General features: G+C 36.2%; 1 protein-coding gene across 4 annotated transcripts in view; it reads right to left on the bottom strand.

Moving 5' to 3' along the window:
* Positions 1-18,975, bottom strand: part of LOC129240706 (tyrosine-protein kinase Src64B) — a 175,547-nt gene that overhangs the window by 114,611 nt on the left and 41,961 nt on the right. For all 4 annotated transcript variants that reach the window (XM_054876663.1, XM_054876659.1, XM_054876662.1 and 1 more), the window contains exon 3: positions 3,985-4,016. The gene's annotated coding sequence lies outside the window, so the exon portion shown is untranslated. The remainder of the gene's footprint in view (positions 1-3,984; positions 4,017-18,975) is intronic.

Raw genomic sequence — 18,975 nt, 5'->3', positions numbered from 1 at the left:
TGGGGCAGATCTCTGTATTTTCATTAGTCTTTTCCATTTCGGAGACATGAAAAATTCGGGGAGGGCCAACTCCGGTGAGTACGAGGATCGAGGCAATATTACGGTGTTATTTTTGGATAAAAAAAATTCAGCTTTTCTAATCAATTTGTTTTCTATAGCAGAAAATCGCCGAGCTCAGCAAAACAAGTCCAATGTTTGTATCTATCAACAAAACAAAAGTAAGACCGAAAATCAAATGTATGTCGCCCGCGAAATTTGCGTAACTTACAAAGTCACCACACTTTATGAACACACCTCGTACATACATAAGTATGTCAGTAGATATGTTTGCATGTGTGTATGGCGAGCTAGTGTGTTTTCGACTCAAGTTTTGTGGCAAGTGCCATTCTGTTATTGTTTTGAAGTTTTCATCACACTTAACAAAAGCAACAGTTCTAAAACCGCAGTTTATGTTTGTACGAATATTTTTTGTAGTAAAAATATTAATTATTTAAAAACTCCTCACTACTCCTTCGACATCGGAAAGTTGCGGTAGTGTAAGTGTGAGCTGTTAACGGCTTGGCTTTACTTTTTGTTTTCCCCACTTTGCGGATATCGCTTTGCACTACTCTGTTGCTTGCTGCTTTAGCTTCTTTTTGTTTTGCTGCTACGCCGGCTAATCGTTGAGTTCAGTTTTGTTCTGAATTGGAGCGAAATTTAATGGCCACTTTGGCACAAATGCTGAAATCTGCTCAGAATCACGCGCACGCAACAGCTGTGGCTTTGTGTGATGGATTCCCGAGTATACTTATGTATTTATATATGTATGTATGTATGTAAATTAGGATGTGTCATTCGCCATACATAAACAAATATAGTACTAGAATTGCAAAGCGTTTTCAATTTTAAAACTTCGGCCCAAAAAGTTCGGAGAAATATTAAGTTTTACGAGACTGTACTGACTTGAGAATACCCCACAATAAAATTAGCGCTCTAATGAAACTTGCCTAATTTGGCAGCATTAAAAATAGGCGAATCTCGCTCGCTACTTTGAGGTTGCTTCGCATGTAAATTTTTCCTCAAGCGAGCAGAGCCCATTTTTAATATGAAACGTCCTGCAACAATACTTTATTCTTCTATCATCTGAAGTGATTTTTGGCAAAGAATATTTTTTAAAACTAATTTTATTCATAAAAAACTCGATTTGTGGAGGTATTTTCAAATAAGTACAGCTAACGTAAATCTTAATATTTTTCTGAAATACAGAAGTCTCAAACTAGAAAAATTTTATAATTCCAATTGAAAAACTGCAACTTTTTGGGTGAGGCACTATAATGTACATATGTGTATGTAGAGTATGTATGTATGCATATCAGTAGCCGTGGAAACATATTGAGTGATGCGTGTAAAAATTCACAGATGTAGATATATGTGTGGATATGTACGAGCAAATGTGTATATGGATTCAGCAGTAGGGGGAGGCTCCAACAACATCAACGGTAACGATAGCATCAACAATAGTAACGGCGAAGAGCAACATAAAAAAATGCAGCCACAACAGCAACATCAGTGACAACAGTAACTACCCTGCAGGGAAAAGCCAGACTAGTATGGAAACATTCTAGTACAGATACTAGCATTTAATAGAAAAAATAATACTAGTTGGTGATTGACTAGAATAATACCGTAATAAAATGATAAATTAGTCTCTAAATTAATTGGCTTTCGTCTAGATAAGCAAGTTTGAGGCTCATTTATGAATTCATCAATGCATCTCAATATTTAAAGGATTATTGATGCGTTCGCAAGTAGCGAATAAATGAAACAACTGGTAAAAATAAAATGTTTGTTGGTTAGGGCGGGTCGATTTAAAAATCGCTCATTGCTCTGTGAAAATCGTATTCTAGGGATCAAAATAAGAAACTTTGCCGAAGGAACTATACCTCTAAAACGAATTCTGACGGCCCCCAATTTGGGTCGAACGAAAAATCCCACTTTGACCCATTTAGAGTGCCCCAATCGAGTTCAAATGTATGACCGACCCCCACTAACTTTGGACGGCCGATCCACCCACGCCAGTGGCACACCCCCTGGAACTCCCCTGGGGGTTCCCCATACAATCATTTCAAAATATCATCATTTTTGGCCTTTACATAAGAAAAGAAACTAAAAAGTTCGACCCAAATAGGGGACATCAGAATTCGTTTTAGAGGTATGGTTCCTTCGGCAAAGTTTCTTATTTTGATCCCTAGAATATGATTTTCACAGAGCAACGGGTGATTTTTTGGCCTCCCCACAAAAGACACTAAAAGTTCGACCCAAATTGGGGGGCATCAGAATTCGTTTTAGAGGTATGGTTCCTTCGGCAAAGTTTCTTATTTTGATCCCTAGAATATGATTTCCACAGAGCAATGGGCGATTTTTTTGCCTCCCCACAAATCGACCCGACCTAATGTTGGTAGCACTAAAAAAAGAGCAGCCAAAAGTTAATTTATTTCGAATAACTTAATGAGTATTAATAAGACCACGTTCATACAGGGCAACCTTTGTTGCTTCAACTCTTTACTTGCTCGTGTTCTATCAACATCCTTTTCGTTCCCTTTTTCGTAATGTTGGTGTAGACTGTATACTAAAAACTTTACAATTGCAAGGTGCGTCAACCCGACGGGCAACACTAAAAGAGCATTCGCAAAGTTCAAGCAAGAAAAAATTTCCTGTATGAAAACTTGGTTAATATCAGAAAACGGAGTTGGAATAATCGAAAATAGTGAGTTATACCAGTTTTATAAGGTGTAATCATACTCCCTAGAGGCGAATCTTGTTCCATAACTTCTTTTCAGAGCCCGAATATAGCAAGCAGAGAAGTGACGAATTAAAGGCGACTTATGCTTAAGTAGATACTGATGAGTACCTTTTTTTTTCAAACACTATATACAAGCCTATCAAATAGAGGCAACAATTAATAACATTTCACTGAAATTTATTCACTTTATATGTAGCCTCCCATCACAAGTCAGTTAGACTGGAGGTAGGGATTAATAGTATAATATAGTTACACCAGCTCAGTTTAGCTTTAAAACATCAAAAGAATTAATTATTATACTTTGGTAAAGCCGGCGATTGGGATTCTGCGGCAGGGTCGATTAAATCTCGTTTTAGCACCGATATAATAGACACATGGAGATGAACCTCAAGGAAAACGAACTTTTAGATAATATCAAAATCAATGTAAATACATATTTTAATGAACCAGAAATGCAGTTAAGAAAAGCTCCACACTGTGTCGCAACAACCAGTCACTTCAAATATGAATCCGAAATTTAAATAGCATGAATTTTTTATTTAAATTTTTTTTTTAGGATTTCCTTATACTGTAAATTTGAAGAAAATTTTTAAATATTTGAATTACGTTTAATTGGCCTAAAAGTGGTTATTTTATTGGTTTTCTTTTGGCTGGTATGAACTGGTATTTTGCTGATTTATGGTCGGACAATTGGCATTTCGTAGGACATCGCCATGGTAAAAATACCACTTGCTACCATTGAAGAAAGATATAAACCGAACTGCTGAAGTAGTACTGTTCTAGGTCACTACTACTACTTTTCCTGCAGGGTAACGACAATATCACACTATTTCTACGTTCAATCATGCTTAAATATGTATGTATATGTATAACATAAGCATTGTAACAGTTTAAAAAAGAAATTATTTTTATTTTCTCTTCTCATAAATTAAGAGCGCGTGTTGGTTGGATTGATGGTTGATTAAGGCAACATTTAGACATACAGCATCTGATCTGATGCAGTTGGAAAGCGGGATAATGTAGGTACTTAAATAATTTAACAACAAGCAAAAAGAAATAGAAGCAGCTGATTTCAGAGAATAACTATTAAAATTCGAATGGTTTAGTATTTTCCCCCATTTTTTTGTTTCATGAGAATAGTTAATAAATTTTTCAGTTTTTTTTAATGAATTTTCACTTGTTTTATGAATTTAATTGCTTACCCTTTTATTGATTGGTTGGTGTGTTGGTATGTCTGAAAAAAGAAAAATTTTAACATTTAACTTTAAGTGAGAATATTTCAACAGAGTCAAATGAGAATCTATATTGTTTTTAAATAGTGGAATTTGCATTTATGTAAAATAAAAGTTAATAAATAAAATTGCATAAAATAAAAATTTAAATAATACGAAAACTAAATAAATAAATAATATAATGAGAAAAAAAATTTTTCTAAACAAATAATTAATTGCAAAATATTAAATGAAATTAAAAACATAAAATGGAAATAAAATAACCTATAAAATTTTGTTTAAAATGTTTAAAAATTAAAAAAAAAATTAAAGAAATTAACATAAAATAAAAATGACAAAATAATAAATAAATAAAACAAGCAAACCAGCTACAACAAAAACAAAAAACTAAACACATATTGTAAATAAAATGAAAATAAAACCCCCCAAAAATTAAATGGAAATAAAAAACTCAACAAAATAAAATAAAAACACATTAAATAAGATGAGGCCAAAATAAAACATTTGAAATAAATAAAACAAAACTTAAAATTAAAAATAAAAATAAGTAAAATAAATATAAAATAAGTACAAAATTAAATAAAATGGGATAAAATAAACTAAAAAAAGTAAATTAAAAAAAAAAGAAAGGAAAAATTGAAAAAAATTATTCAAAATAAACAAAACCCCAATCGAATCAAATTACTTGGAAGAAAGGATCCAACATATTGAATTCAGTCAGGAAAAGAAAAAATTAACATTGGTATGCTTTTTAAATTGCTTGGGATCCAACGCAAACAGATCTCTTTTGCTACAAGACAATGATACAAAATCTTATTTATGCTCGACATACTAGAATTAATCGTTGCTGTGCGTAAATCGATAACGCAAGATCGTCAGTTTGGTCGTACAGATTTTTTCTCGTTTGATACGTTTGATATTGAAGAAATTCAGCTCTTTAAAGACGTTTTGAAAGTATCCACTTCTGAGTGGTAAAAGTGCTTTGCAAATCGGCTTCCAAGGAGAATATTTGGAAAACCAATAAAGCCATTTTCATTATTTATTATTTTTATTTTTTATTATTTTACTCTGTTTTCATTATTGGTCGCAAAATACACATGGTAACCTCGCAAAATACGCCAAACTTCTCAAAGAAATGTCAGATGGTGCCTGACAACACAAGAAGTGCCCAAAGCCAGAAATATAGATAGGAACCCTCATATTACCCTAACTACTGTACTTTCTAGTCTGCTACCAAAAGCCTTGAAAAAAACAAATAAAAAATAAAAATTGATCAGTAATGTCCACAACACCGATGTTAGGTGTAGTAGTTTTGATTGGAGAAGTAGTGTTTTCTTAGATTTCCCAGAAGAAGTTATGAAGAGAGATATCCGAATAGTGTAGGCGTAGTTTCGCCACCATGGCAGCACACAGACGAACAATAAACAATAAAAGTCATTAATAACCAAGCTTCACCAAAACAAATAATAAAAAAAGTTAGCAAACAATTGATTAAAATATTTTATGGGCGAATATTTTGCAAAGCAAGTTATTGTTGCACAGCAAACAAAAATGGATTTTCGATGTAAGCAAAAGCATAAAAATTACATTACGGATGCGTACATATGTATGTACTCGTATGTGCATGTGTACCCTCATAAACAAGTGAACACACGCAAATCAAATACAAAAGAGAGTAGGTATTCATTTTTTATGAAAGGAAACAAAGCCTAACAAGCTGAGCCGAAAGCCTCACACTGGAATAAAAAAAGAAAAATAATACAATGCCGAGCATAAAATTACGGACACCAAGAAAATCTCAATTGATAATTTGTTTAGTTAACAGCTACGTGAAATTGATGATTATAAAAGATGATTTGAAAAAAAATCTACTTTTGAGTTGTGTATAGAAATATTCGAATTTCGTAGTTTTTTTTTTTTTCAATAGGACCATTTTTGGTTTTTACATAACATTCCCAAATGACCAATATAAAAATAACACCACTTCGCATATTAGTGGCAATAACGGACAATCTAAAAGTAAGTTTTCTCAATATATTGCCGGGCCTCCTTTAGCTTTAATCACGACTTTTATGCACACCCAACTAATCAAATTTCGCCTTATTTCCTTTAATGCGATTCTACAACCCCAAACCGCTTTAGGAATCCGATTAAAGTAAAACAAAGACTTAAGCCTCCTCTTCATCAACTGTATCTTCAAAAAATTATAAAGGTTATCTATAGTGATGACGTAGGAGCTATTACTAGATGAGCGCATGGTCGAAATTCCTATTCCTGTGAAATATATTTTATTTTTTATGTAAGAAAAAAAATGATGTACCATTTAGGTATAGTTTTAGAGCATAGAATGGTAATGAGTTTATGGGTTCAAACTTTTCTCCGTCTATTTAGAATTTCATTTATTGCTTCATCCATTGGGGCCCTCTTTCAAACACCGTTTGAATACAATTTTGTATATCGCTACGTCGAACATACTCGTCTTTAAAGGGTTTGTCAATTCTTCTCCTTGTGATGTGGGGCATACCGGCGAAAGAAAAACGTTTAAATTTCGATTAATGTCGGAAAATCACTTTTCTCCAATCAATTCCCAACAGATTATTTGAGCCTTTTCCTTGTCAAATGTAGAGTTTTGGCAGAACATCGACTGGTCAAATCAACAGGTTCTGTGCCACACTTCGAATATCTTTGGCAGTTTTGAATCTAGTTTTGCAAACTTGAGAATTCTATAAGCGATCTTCCCTTAAACTGGTCTTTACCACGACTTCAGCACCGATGATTATGCTCTTCATACACCTGAACCTTTCATAATACTTCAATAAATATTCGACGCCAGATTGGCTAAGAATCACATTTTTCGCTTGCGAGTTTTTCGACAAGAGGTTAGTAAATTTTGCTCCTTTTTAAACTCCTGACTAACCAGAATGGACCCCGACACACTCAAAATTGTTCGGTAAGTGGAGGTACTCCGCACGACACTAACTCACGGGCACTCACTCACCTAACAATCTTCCCTCTTTAGACCCACCCCGCCATAAAGCATGTTTCTTGGGTTTACAGTTACATATGATCGACGACGACTGGTAACTGCACATTGTCTGAGCCGAAGTCATTTGAAGGGTAAGTGAAAAAATGTATCGCACAACTAAAGGAAATGAAGCATAAAAAATGAATAAAAAAATAAAATAACAAAATACGATTAATAAAGCGGATTTGAAAATAAGAATAAGCAAAACAAAAGCCTACTGCTGTCGTGCCTGTGGCAGTGACACTTGGAAGTCAGCAAATATGAAACACGCAACTACAAACGTGACACGCATATTGAATAGGATATACAATGTATTGTTGAAAGGCAAGTGTTCCGTACAGTAGGCGAGGAGTGTAGAAAGGGCATAACAAGGTATAAAATATATTTGTACAAATGCATCTGAAGAAGGAAGGGTAAATAAATTTACTTTCAGTTTCTACTCATTTTATTAAAAATGTCGAAAAAAACTAGTCACTTTTTCGGATCAAATACCCCAAAGGAGTGTTTGATTAACAATGATGACAGCTATACGTTGGAACCAAAACGGATTAGTTGTTCGTTTGGTGAAGCGAAGCACTGCGGAAACATTAAGTATGGGAAGGACAAAGTAAATTGCAAGGTGTCATTGAAAAAAAAAAAAAAAAAAAACGAAAAACAGATATGACCTTGAGAAGATTGCTTATTGAGTAAAAGTCCCATTATCATCAAGAAAATATGTGTAAGGTAACTGCATGTACTTTGGTATAGGTGGGTAATATGGTACAGCAGCTTTTTTCGAAAACTAAAAGCATTGAAATAATTGAACCAAGCTAGATACTTTGGAATAGTCTCTGAATATTAAGAAAGCAATAAAGTATAAAATTAGTAGCTATTAGTGGGTTACGTGAAAACCATATAAATTTAGTAATAGTTACAATTATTTCAATCAAACAGTAGCTCGTCTATTGTTGTATAGGTAAAGGCGGCTAAAGTGGTAATAATATCCACAAAACGCCTAACTCTAGTCTAGTTCTAAAAACATATATCCAGGTCTAACTGGTATTTATAGAAACTTTGCTAAGGTCGACAGAACACTTGCTAAACCAAGTTTAACAATGTAAATGTGCAACCTTTTTCAAATAGAACTTCTGAAAAGATCTCACCTTGACGATAACCTGCTCTAAAGAGTTGGATGCGATGCATTAGATTAGTTTAGGTTAGATGGAAACTCGCTAGACTCTTTGGCTGAATACGACGCTCTTGAAATTCAGTCTTTGGGTAAAGGGTGTACGTAACTTAATCGGTTTTTTGTCATTTGTTTTGGTACAGGTGATCTTCAAATGAACTCAGTAAGTGCTGGTCACACGGCGTTTCTAAAAAACAGTTGAATGAACGCGGATAGGCTTAAACCCAGTTTCCAAGGCTTGCCAAAATAGTGCAAATTTTAATAATGAATTTTCCGATGTAAATCTAAACGATTAGACGAAGACTACTCAATAAATTTTATACTAGAAATTGTTCGAAAGGCGGTGAGAAAAAGTCATCTCAACATCTATTCCTGCTTTTGTTAAATAGAGAATTAAATATTTTGATGTTAACCTCATTAACTCCCCTCAAGATATTTTAGTAGAAAAGGCAGCTGAACGCCTGCTGACAATAGCCCGGTGGCAGCAGCGCTGGGATGAGTCACAAAGCGGATATTGGACCAACAAACTCATACCACGTGTTGATAAGTGGTTAATGAAAAAACATGGAGACACCGACTATCACCTCTCGCAGTTGCTCAGCAGACATGGCTGTTTTCAGGAATACCTTCACCGTTTTAAGCTGGCAGACCCCCCATTCTGTCCACACTGCCCGAATACTGACGAAAACGCAGAACACGTCATGTTTTATTGCGACCTCTTCAGAGAGAAATGAGCTATCCTGGCTCAATCTCTGGGTCATCAACCATAACCCAGCACCCTTTTACGAGATATGTGCGCAACCAGCGATAAGTGGGAGGCAGTGCAAACGTTCACAGGTAAGACCATGACACGACTTCGCCATATTGATTGAAAACGCAAAGCGATGCAGCAACAGAGAAGGCGGACCGTTTCTGACAAACCGACAACAAGCACAGACGTTTGAGAGAAACACTCAATAAAGTATAGAATACAGAAGACAAAACGGTAGTGAGTTAATATAACAATACTGCAACTTTTCCGATGTCTCCTTTACATTGGAACCACCTATAAACACAGTGAGAGTAATTGGGACGATTGACGGGGTATAACGTTTATAAGCCTGGAGGAAAGGACATAAACGCCGTTCTACGCAGAAGTTATATTTTTGTGGTCCCAGGGTAGAATTAGCCGAGGTGGAAGAGTGTAGAATTAGTGATAGCGTGCCCCACATGCCATTGGTGTGACGGCTCCTCTGAGATATTTCTGACATTTTGATTTCGACCTCCTTGCAAAAACAAAGATATTTTAGGTGTGAAATACAAGTTGTTGGAGGACTCAACGCTGTAAAAGTCAGACGTCTAGTTAATGTTATAGGCAGCTTGACTTTCAAACTTCTACATGCATACACCTGTGTGAACGACCGAAAGTTTTTACTTTTACAAAGTACTCACCCACCGAACCATTGCAGACATTTTCTAGAGTCTGAGCCACTCCCAAAAAGCATCTGTTCAACTATACTGACGAGATCCAGGACAAAATACAACGACGTCTACTAGATCAAATGATATATAGACAAATATTAAACGACATCTATCGGTGACCTCTCACCACCTTCCTAAGCTCCCGACCCCTAAACGCCGTCATCGGAGACCAACCACCACCTAACGCAGAGGAAGAGCTTTAGCTGCCTGGCGAGACCCTCGTAACATTGGCTCAATTCTGTTCTGGACTTATGGGGTTTGGATGGGTTTCTCATAGTCTTAGGCAGCCAAAATTGTATATGTTTTTGAAATATGTAACTGCAAGACATTCTTTATAATCTAAAAGATACGCCTTTATAAGAGTTTTGCATGTGTGTATACAGCAAGCAGATTTGCCGAGCGAGCCTCTCTCTCTCCTCCACATCGGATGCATGGTTGGACTAGCTATTACGAGTATAATAGAGACGTAAAGCTGCAAGATCATTTTGGTCGACATTTTACAGAAGACACTTACATTTATCCATTCATAAAAGTTGCTCACTAACTAACTTCGATAAAGAGACTTCGAGAAATTGCATTTATCGTTTCACTTTGCCGCAAACATAGCTTGCAAGCGAATAAATAGCCTAACTTTGTATTATACATAGGCATGCATATGTATGTAAATAAATACTTACACACACGAAAAATCAATTGGTCTGATAGATGTTTATCTTTTACTGCATTTACTGGGCATGCGCACGGACATATGTGCATATAAACATACAGACATAAATACATTATGAACTCAGTAACCACATGTGTATCGGTTGTTTTTTTTTTTTAGCAGCATGAGAACTATCAATGTCTATAACTATGATTTGACAGCTGAGAATGGCAAACTGTGTTGGCATTTCTGTTTAGTAAGGTTTCGCAAGACATCATTAGTCGTTTAATGCCAAGATAAAGCTTCCGAATTGTGGAAATTTACTCTGAAAAAAATAAATCTGTTTACGAAGCTCATCGAGCACTGACGACATCATCGGTCCTATTTCCTTTCGAAATGAGGAAAGAGCTGCCATCATGGTGAAACGGTGAACGCTATCGAGCCCTGCTGACTGAATTATTGTTTTCAAAACTTAATCAGCTACACAAGGACGACATTTGATTCCAACAAGACAGCGCAACCTACAATACAGCGCGCCTAACAATCGATTTATTGCAATAATGAAGCTATCATTGACGCCATGCGGCCAGATTTATTGGAAAAAGTAGTCAAAAATTAGACTGATCGAATGGACCATGTAACTCGTAGCTGCGGCGGACATTTACCTGATGGCATATTCAAAAAAAAAAGCATGCCAGATTATAATAAAAGAAAAACAGGCCAACAAGTTATGTATTATCATTTTAAATTCTCAAGAGCTTAAAAAAAACACCCAATATTTTAACGCATTTATCGACGTTTATTTACAAAATTATAAATACACAAAAATATGTATGTCAAGTGTGCATGTGTATGCATTCATGCTGGTTTGATTTTGAGCACTTAATTGACACTGCCGCCATACCGACCCATCGTAGCTCGGTAGTGTTGCCATAAATTTAATACTTTATGAGTTGGTTGGCATAGAAATGACATTTTAATGCATTCGGGAACGGGTGAGATAGCATTAATGTTGCAACAGCTACCGCTAACCAGAGTTATTGTAATTCGAAAGCACTGAGGTGGGTATACTAATGTGCATGTGTGAGTGCTTACACACAATACGTTATCATTCAGGCTCTCGACTTTAGCGGCATGAATTTATGTATGTGCAGATGTATATGTGTATGCTGGTGTATGAACAAACGCGTATTCTTGTAATCGAAGAGATATGCACAAAAGTAATAACTTCCAACAATCGACTTTGATTGTCACCAAAAGTAATAATTTCCCTAGAATTTTAATGAACTGTGCTTGCATAGGTACCGATTTTATTTGTGGCTTTTTTTTTTTTTGGGTAATTCATCGGCCTAAGAAATTCTACAAGCCTTTAAATGTAAATATTAATGTTCTAGAGATACCCATTTTTTCGGGATCTCGTTATGACAATCCCAGAATTCCGCGATCAGTCCCAGGATTAAGGCATTCATTATTTTGCAACAACTGAAATCGAAACAAATTGTAACACATATCTTATAAAGTAACTTAAGGTAAAATGCGTAACACGGAGTCAATAAAAAAGAATATAAAAAATCATCGAAAATGTTGAGCCAATTCAAATGTGCACCTTATTATGCACCTTATTAGCAGTCGCCCTCGTCAGGCAATGGCAAGCCTAAGAGTGTATAAGTATTTTCGCCATGAAGAAGCTCATAAAATAACCATCTGCCGTTTGGAGGCAGGTCATCAAGACGTACACTACAAATTGGAGGGTAATGTAAGCGCCAATTATACTGAGTCCTGCCATAAGTCCTGTTACATGTCAAGTCCGTTATAGGTATGAAATTAGAATACTTTTTTTAATGAAGTTAGTTTTATTTAAACATGTAAATATTAAAAAACAAAATTAATTTTCTTTCAAAATGGTCCCCATTTGCTTTTACACAAGCCTTCAAACGATATTGCAGCACGCACGGTTTACATTGATATTGACGTCGCTGCTCGAACTAAAGGTTGTTTTAGGCTCTCTTTTCTGTGTGGTCTTCGATAGGCCATGTTTTCCAATTCTGACGACAAACTGTAGTGCAACGAATTCCGATCTGGATTTCCAGACAATCAATCATCTGCTCCTATGAGTCCAGGAATATTTAAAGCTATCGAAATTTAAATTTTTTTACTAATGGCATCACTGCTTCGTTGTGAATTTAAAAAACCCGTTGTATTAAATTGTGTTATTGGTGGTACCAATTTTTCGTAATGTACATATATTTAAGAATGCACACAGGATATTTAATATCGTTCCGGTGAATATTTTCGAAGTTACACGTAAATTTGAAAAGGCGTTTCAGAGAATTTTTGCCATATGTAAAGTGCTTTTCAAACTTTAAACGCGTTTTTCTCAAAACCGTGTTTTCGAAGGCGGTGGAAACGATTTCTCAAAAACGGCTGAACCGATCGTCTTAAAATTTTAACACAACTTTCTCAGATATATTCTCCAGGTATTGATCGAAGGAATGAGAATTCTGATGATTTTTTATATTTTTTTAGGCAATTTTTTGCGAAAATTTTTGTAGAAAATTCGATTTTTTTTCCTGTCGCCGCCATTTTATCAAAAATTAAAATTTTTACTATTCCTTCGATTAATACCTAGCTTTATCTATCCACAAAAAGAATCTAATTGGTTTATCGATTTCAGATAATCAAAACCGGAGATATTTTGTCCACCGCCGTACGCTTTTTTTTGGAGGACGCTTGGGAGACCATCTGCAGGAGCCGTGCACTTCAATATTGTCACTAACTTTACGTGCTATAATTAACTTTAAAGTAGACATTATTTGAAAAATTAAAAATTGTAATTGTTTAATAAAATCGTTCTTTCTCAAAAAAAAACGTGATTTTTCAGCCTTACAATAGTATATAACCCCTTAACTAACAGAGTCAAAAATATTGACATAGCGCAGTTGAGGAGCGGAAGCTTCCTAATTTACTAATTTATCGCTGAGTCACTTGGATGGTCCAAAAATTCTTGTAAGTCCATTAAACTAAAAACATCCACAGAACGGCGTAGTGGCAAAACGGAAACGAATGGATAATTTAATTGTGATTCTTACCAAGGCGGATCCTTTTAAGTCATCAAAGGCCATTGTAGCAGAAATCAACAATGCACTGTACGGCGGCGATTGTACAGCATGAACGTAGCAGGCAGAATAGCTCGTAAAATTCGTCTGTTGAAACAAGAGAGCAAATTTAAGGAAGAGGAAACGTTTTGCTTAAGAGTACAAGCGATGGTGTGGACCAGCAAAAATGGTATAAAGAAACTTTGGAATTGTCAGACGTCCTAAAGGAGAAGAATTCTCACCGCGGTTCACAAAAAACAATAACAATCAAGCACGGTGTCGGCAGCATAATGAATTCAGGATGCATCTCTTTAGGTAAGGAGTAGGACAATAAACCTCATAACCAATAAAATTGACAAATTTATTTACAAGGACATACTTAAAAAGTAATGCTACGATTTGCTGAGAAAAATGTACCACTTCAATGACTTTTTATGCAAGATAATGACCCAAACACTACTCAATTAGTGATTAAAATTTAGCTTGAAAAATTACTTTTATTCAATTCACAGTAAAAAATGTGTGAAAATAAAAATCAATTTACTTTTGCTCGATATGACCACCTTTTGCCTTGCCTGTGGCCTTGAGAAACGAATCGCACGCTACCCGAATGTGACTTGCAGGTATTTTGGCCCACTCGCGGTCAATGGTTTTTTTCAGCGCCTCGAGACTGGTGAATCTTTTAGTTCGGACCTTGCTCTCCAAAATGGCCCAAAGAGAATAATCCATCGGATTCGAGTCTAGTGAATTTGAGAGCCATTGTGTGGATGTTATGAAGTTCGGAACGTTGTTTTATAGCCATTCTTGGTTCACTCGAGCTTTGTGAGACGGTGCCGAGTCCTGTTGAAACGTTCATGGAATGCCACCGAAAAGATTGTCCGCCCACGGCTTCAAAGCAACCTCCAGAATACTTTCCCGACAATATTTCGCATTTACCTTGACGTATGGATCGATGAAAACGATGGGAGAGCGTCCATCTGCGGTTACAGCGGCCCAAACCATTACCGGTGGCGAGTGCTGCCTGCTGGTGTCCAATCGATGACTCAAATTCTCGTATCAACGGTCGGTCAAATAATGCCTATCGTTTTGGGAGTTTACGAATTGCTCAATTAGAAAAAAATTTCTCGTCTCTGTTTGGTTTTACTTAGACATTCCCAGTACTTTCTGATCATAAGGTGTATGTATGTATATACATTTACAGAAGTATATAAATATGTAGACATATGTGAAATCAAAGTACGTGAAGTGTGTGGAAGTGAAGTAGGTGTTTGCATTTTAAATCGATTTCAATTCACCGAATCTATGCCAAAGAAGATTTTACGGTCAATTTGCAGACAGCAATGAAGTAATCGAATCCGATTACTGGCACTTTGTGGAGCAACAAATCGACATTATTTGCTACGAGTTACAGAATAAAAGTGGCAAAAAGTCCTACAACAGAACACCAACACAATTATTGCTATACATACCCGTACAGCGAAGGGAAGAAAAGGGATGGAATGTAGTGAAGCAGCGAACAATGACAAGTTTTAACATTTGAACAACAATCATTCAAAAACATGAATAAATATGCTGTATCACACATTTGATACAACAAGAATCATGCAACAGACAACAAGCTCTGCATTGTTGTACCCTCTCACTTCATCGAAACCTTCATATGCCCCGCCGCTACTGCTGAGCCAATATTACCAACTTTTTATGTACTACTACGCTACAAAAAAATTACTTTGTCGTACAATTTTCTAACTAAGAGAGCATCAAAAGCTGTGCTGAATCAGCAAACTGCTGTAAAATTTGACGGTAGCCGCATATGTAAACTTCCTTCCACTGGGGTCGTGGTTGTGTGATGAATATCTTGCAACTGCTTTTGTTGAGGAGTGAACATTGCTGTCGCCAACGCTATTTGAGAGTTGCCGTTGTCGGTTAAGTTATTTCATCCCCACAAGTCTTGCTCTTTGGTAGAAAGCAGAAAAGAGAGCATACCAAAACACAAATTCTTCACAAAGCCGGGCAATAGTTAGATAGCAAAAGAACAGTACGGGGCAGAAGAGAAGTATAAATTGGAACACAAATGCCTTGAGATTATTTCACAGATTCCTTTTTGCTGTTCGACACAAATTTCACAGCATATTTTCCAGCGCAATTCGTCAGTTGTGCTGTAAATCTCAGATATAGATAGGAAACGAGAAAGAGAGCGAGAGCAAACAATGGAGCACTGGTTAAAAATGCAAAATTAACACTCCCGCTCGCTCTGCATGACTCCAAATGGTTATGCACTGCTCATTTCGACAGAACCTACCAAATATTTCTTTTTCTTTACTTAGCTCATTTTTTCATATACAGTTTACAGTATGCTTATAGTGAATTTCCCCAATGACTTGATGGCTCATACTGATGCTGACGTTTAAAAGCATTTTTGTTTCAAGGCAAATTCGCCGAGCAAAAGTGCATAAGCGCATAGATGTACATATATGTAAATAAATAAATGAATGTATGCAGTAGTGTATGAAAGTGTCATTTAAAGTTTAGAGGAGTTATGAGTTGAGGGTATTGCAAGCACAGTTGCTTAGGTGTCCTATTTAAACACTTTTCCCAAGCTAGAATAAAAACACCAAAAAATTGAAAAATTACTGCCGTTTTTCCACTCACACAAAGAGGTAAATACAAATTTCTAATTTCTTGTAAAAAAATGTTCAGTGCTTGCTCTATATAAAGAGGAATACAGCCGTACGAGGAAGACTGTGACTAAGCTGTCCATGTGCGTGGAGAACTGGTTCTTCGGGCACCTGAGGTACATTCTTCTCCACTTCGTTATCATCTCGTTAGCACCATTAATTCAGTGAACCATTCATTTTTAATGGAAACACCATGCACTCATTTATGACAGACTCAGTGAGCTAAGTCTTTTTCACTTATTTAGTGTTGTTGGTAGAAGTGAAGTTGTAGAGGTGAAAAGGTACTTAACCTTCTGCTTATTGTGGTTTTGTAGCAGCACAAATATTCCCCATACATATATGGGGATTGCTCTTACCGTCTTTCTAAGCTCAAGATCCCCGAATACCATCATTGAACTCCAACCACCAGCGCAGACAAAGACCCACAGCTGTCTCTTGAGACCCGTGTTATCTTGACATAATTAGGTTCGGCATATTGTAGTAGGTGAAACTCCTACCTAAGCAAAATCGAACCGACACACTCAACATACGAAAGTACCCGTACGTTACTAATCAACGTCGCCCTCTTAATGCCACACACCTAAACCCCTATTCCTTTGGACCCAACCCGTCAAGCATCATGTTTCCTGGGCCAACTTTCTGAGTTAGGAACTTTCCTTGTTAAGAAAGTCTTGCTTTTAAGTCATGTGGGAGCGTTACCGGGAGCTGGAAAAAGAAGACGCGTATTATCAGAATGAAGAAACGAGAGGCCGAAATACGTGAGTGTGAGGAGCTTGTGATACTGGCCTGCAAGAAATATGCTCGAAAATTCTACCATAAAGTTCGGCGATGAAAAGAAGGTTTCAAGACCGGGACGATTTCCTGTAAGAACAAAGACGGCGATCTGGTATTTGACATCCAAAGAGTACTTGCCTTATGGAGGCAATACTTCTCAAACCTTCTAAACAACGACAACTACGCATGTCACAAAGAATGTGAAGATCCCTATACCCCAATCGTTGACGACGGAATTGTCGTTATGCTTCCCGACCATGACGAGGTGAGAATAGCGATAACGCGGCTAAAGAACAACAAAGCCGCGGGCGCCGACGGACTGCCGGCTAAGCCATTCAAGCATGGCGGCGAGTAGCTGGTAAGGTGCATGCATCAGCTTCTATGCAAAATATGGTCAGGTGAAAGCATGCCTGCCGATTGGAATTCAAGTGTGCTCTACCCAATCCACAAACATGGTGATACTGAACAGTAGGCGCACTCGCGTATCAGCACCCACGTCACTGTTGACAGTTATGATTTCGAGGTTGTAAAAGACTTCGATTATTTAGGAACCAGCATTAACGCCGACAATAATGTCAACGGGACGCCTGAGTGTTTGAGAGAAAGATTCTGCAGAAGGTTTTTGGACCTTTGCACGTACCTCATATCATGTTTCGTCTACATTTTTAGAGGTGGTAAATGAGATTAAAGTCTTAGAGTATTTTTTGATTAAAAATTTAATTTTGTTTTGCATATTAATTATGCTATTTCCAAGTCTTTTGCAATACTTCCTTTTGTACGATACAATAGTTAGCCTTTCTCAGATCCATACTCTAAGGTTATTGTATTATGTAACTTAGGTTTGTTTGATATTGTAGTTTGCTCATTGCGAGGCCTTATCAACAAATTTTCAGAAACCGATTGGAGTCTGTATCTAATCTTATGCCTAACACTGCATTATAGAAGATTTTTTAACAGGATATTTCTTATTTGATATAGTCTCTAGACAATTACAATATTCTGATCTGTTTCACGTTGGCACTATCAAGACTGTAAGTGGCTTTAATGTCCCGTTTAGTAGAACACTTTCTGAGTTGAATAATCTCTTCGTTTCATTGGGCTTTGATATCTTGGTTAATAAATTTCTCCCAATTAAAATCATTACTATAAATTTTAGGTCCCAATTAAAATCATTACTATGAAAGAATCTTACCATTTATCTTCCCTTTTTTAATTTTTAGTAAATGCAACTGTAATATTACTTACTTAATTTTACTTGTAACCAGTCTGTAAGAACTGTAACTGGTTTGCAAGTATTATAAATTCGGAGAGACAAAATTTTATTTGTTATAAAGAAAACAAATAGTTCAAAGATTTTTACGATTTAGACTGTGTGCGAGTTTGCAAACCCAGAGGTCTCCAGCTGTACTTGAATTTACGAAAACAGAAACTAAGCTATGCGAATTCGTTTGACAGCCTAAATAGTTTATTTTCAAATTTAAGTTTATCAAATATATAATTTTTTGTGGCTGAATTATTCCTATTCACTGCATTAACGACATTTTCCGGTATTGACATCCCTAATATTATCTGCGAAATCTGGTAAAAACAAAATATATCAACTGACCGTTGGATTGCAAATATGTACGCATGTATATGTAAGTCTTAACACAAATGCACAATTGCAGCTCTCTCTATTGACTATAAGATAAGGTTTTCTGCGTCGCTCCAATTATGTGCCTTACGAGCTTAAACAACTTTTTCGCTGAATAAAGAACGTCTGGTATGGCTTTGCAGCTCGACGCCTTAATTGACTTAGATGACTGCCAGTAGTTTTTGACTTATGCATACAAGTATGTATATGTATATATAACTAAGTTTTTATAATAAGTAATAAAAAGCGTAAATCGAATAGTCTTATGTTGCTCATTTGAACCTTCGTCTGTTGTAAGTGCAGTGACTGTGAATGTCAGAAGGTCGTTTCCGATTTATGTTAAGATGTTTTCCCCTGGGGAAAAATTTATAAAAAAGCGAAATGGTGTAGTGAAAGTGATATAAGAATAATTTCTTATAATAACTTAATACTTTTACAAGGGGGGTTGTTATTTATATTTTCAGCGTTGGGCACTTCTAGTGTT

Source organism: Anastrepha obliqua, chromosome 3, assembly GCF_027943255.1.
Source record: "Anastrepha obliqua isolate idAnaObli1 chromosome 3, idAnaObli1_1.0, whole genome shotgun sequence".
Taxonomy (NCBI): domain Eukaryota; kingdom Metazoa; phylum Arthropoda; class Insecta; order Diptera; family Tephritidae; genus Anastrepha; species Anastrepha obliqua.
This window is presented reverse-complemented; position numbering and strand designations above follow the sequence as displayed.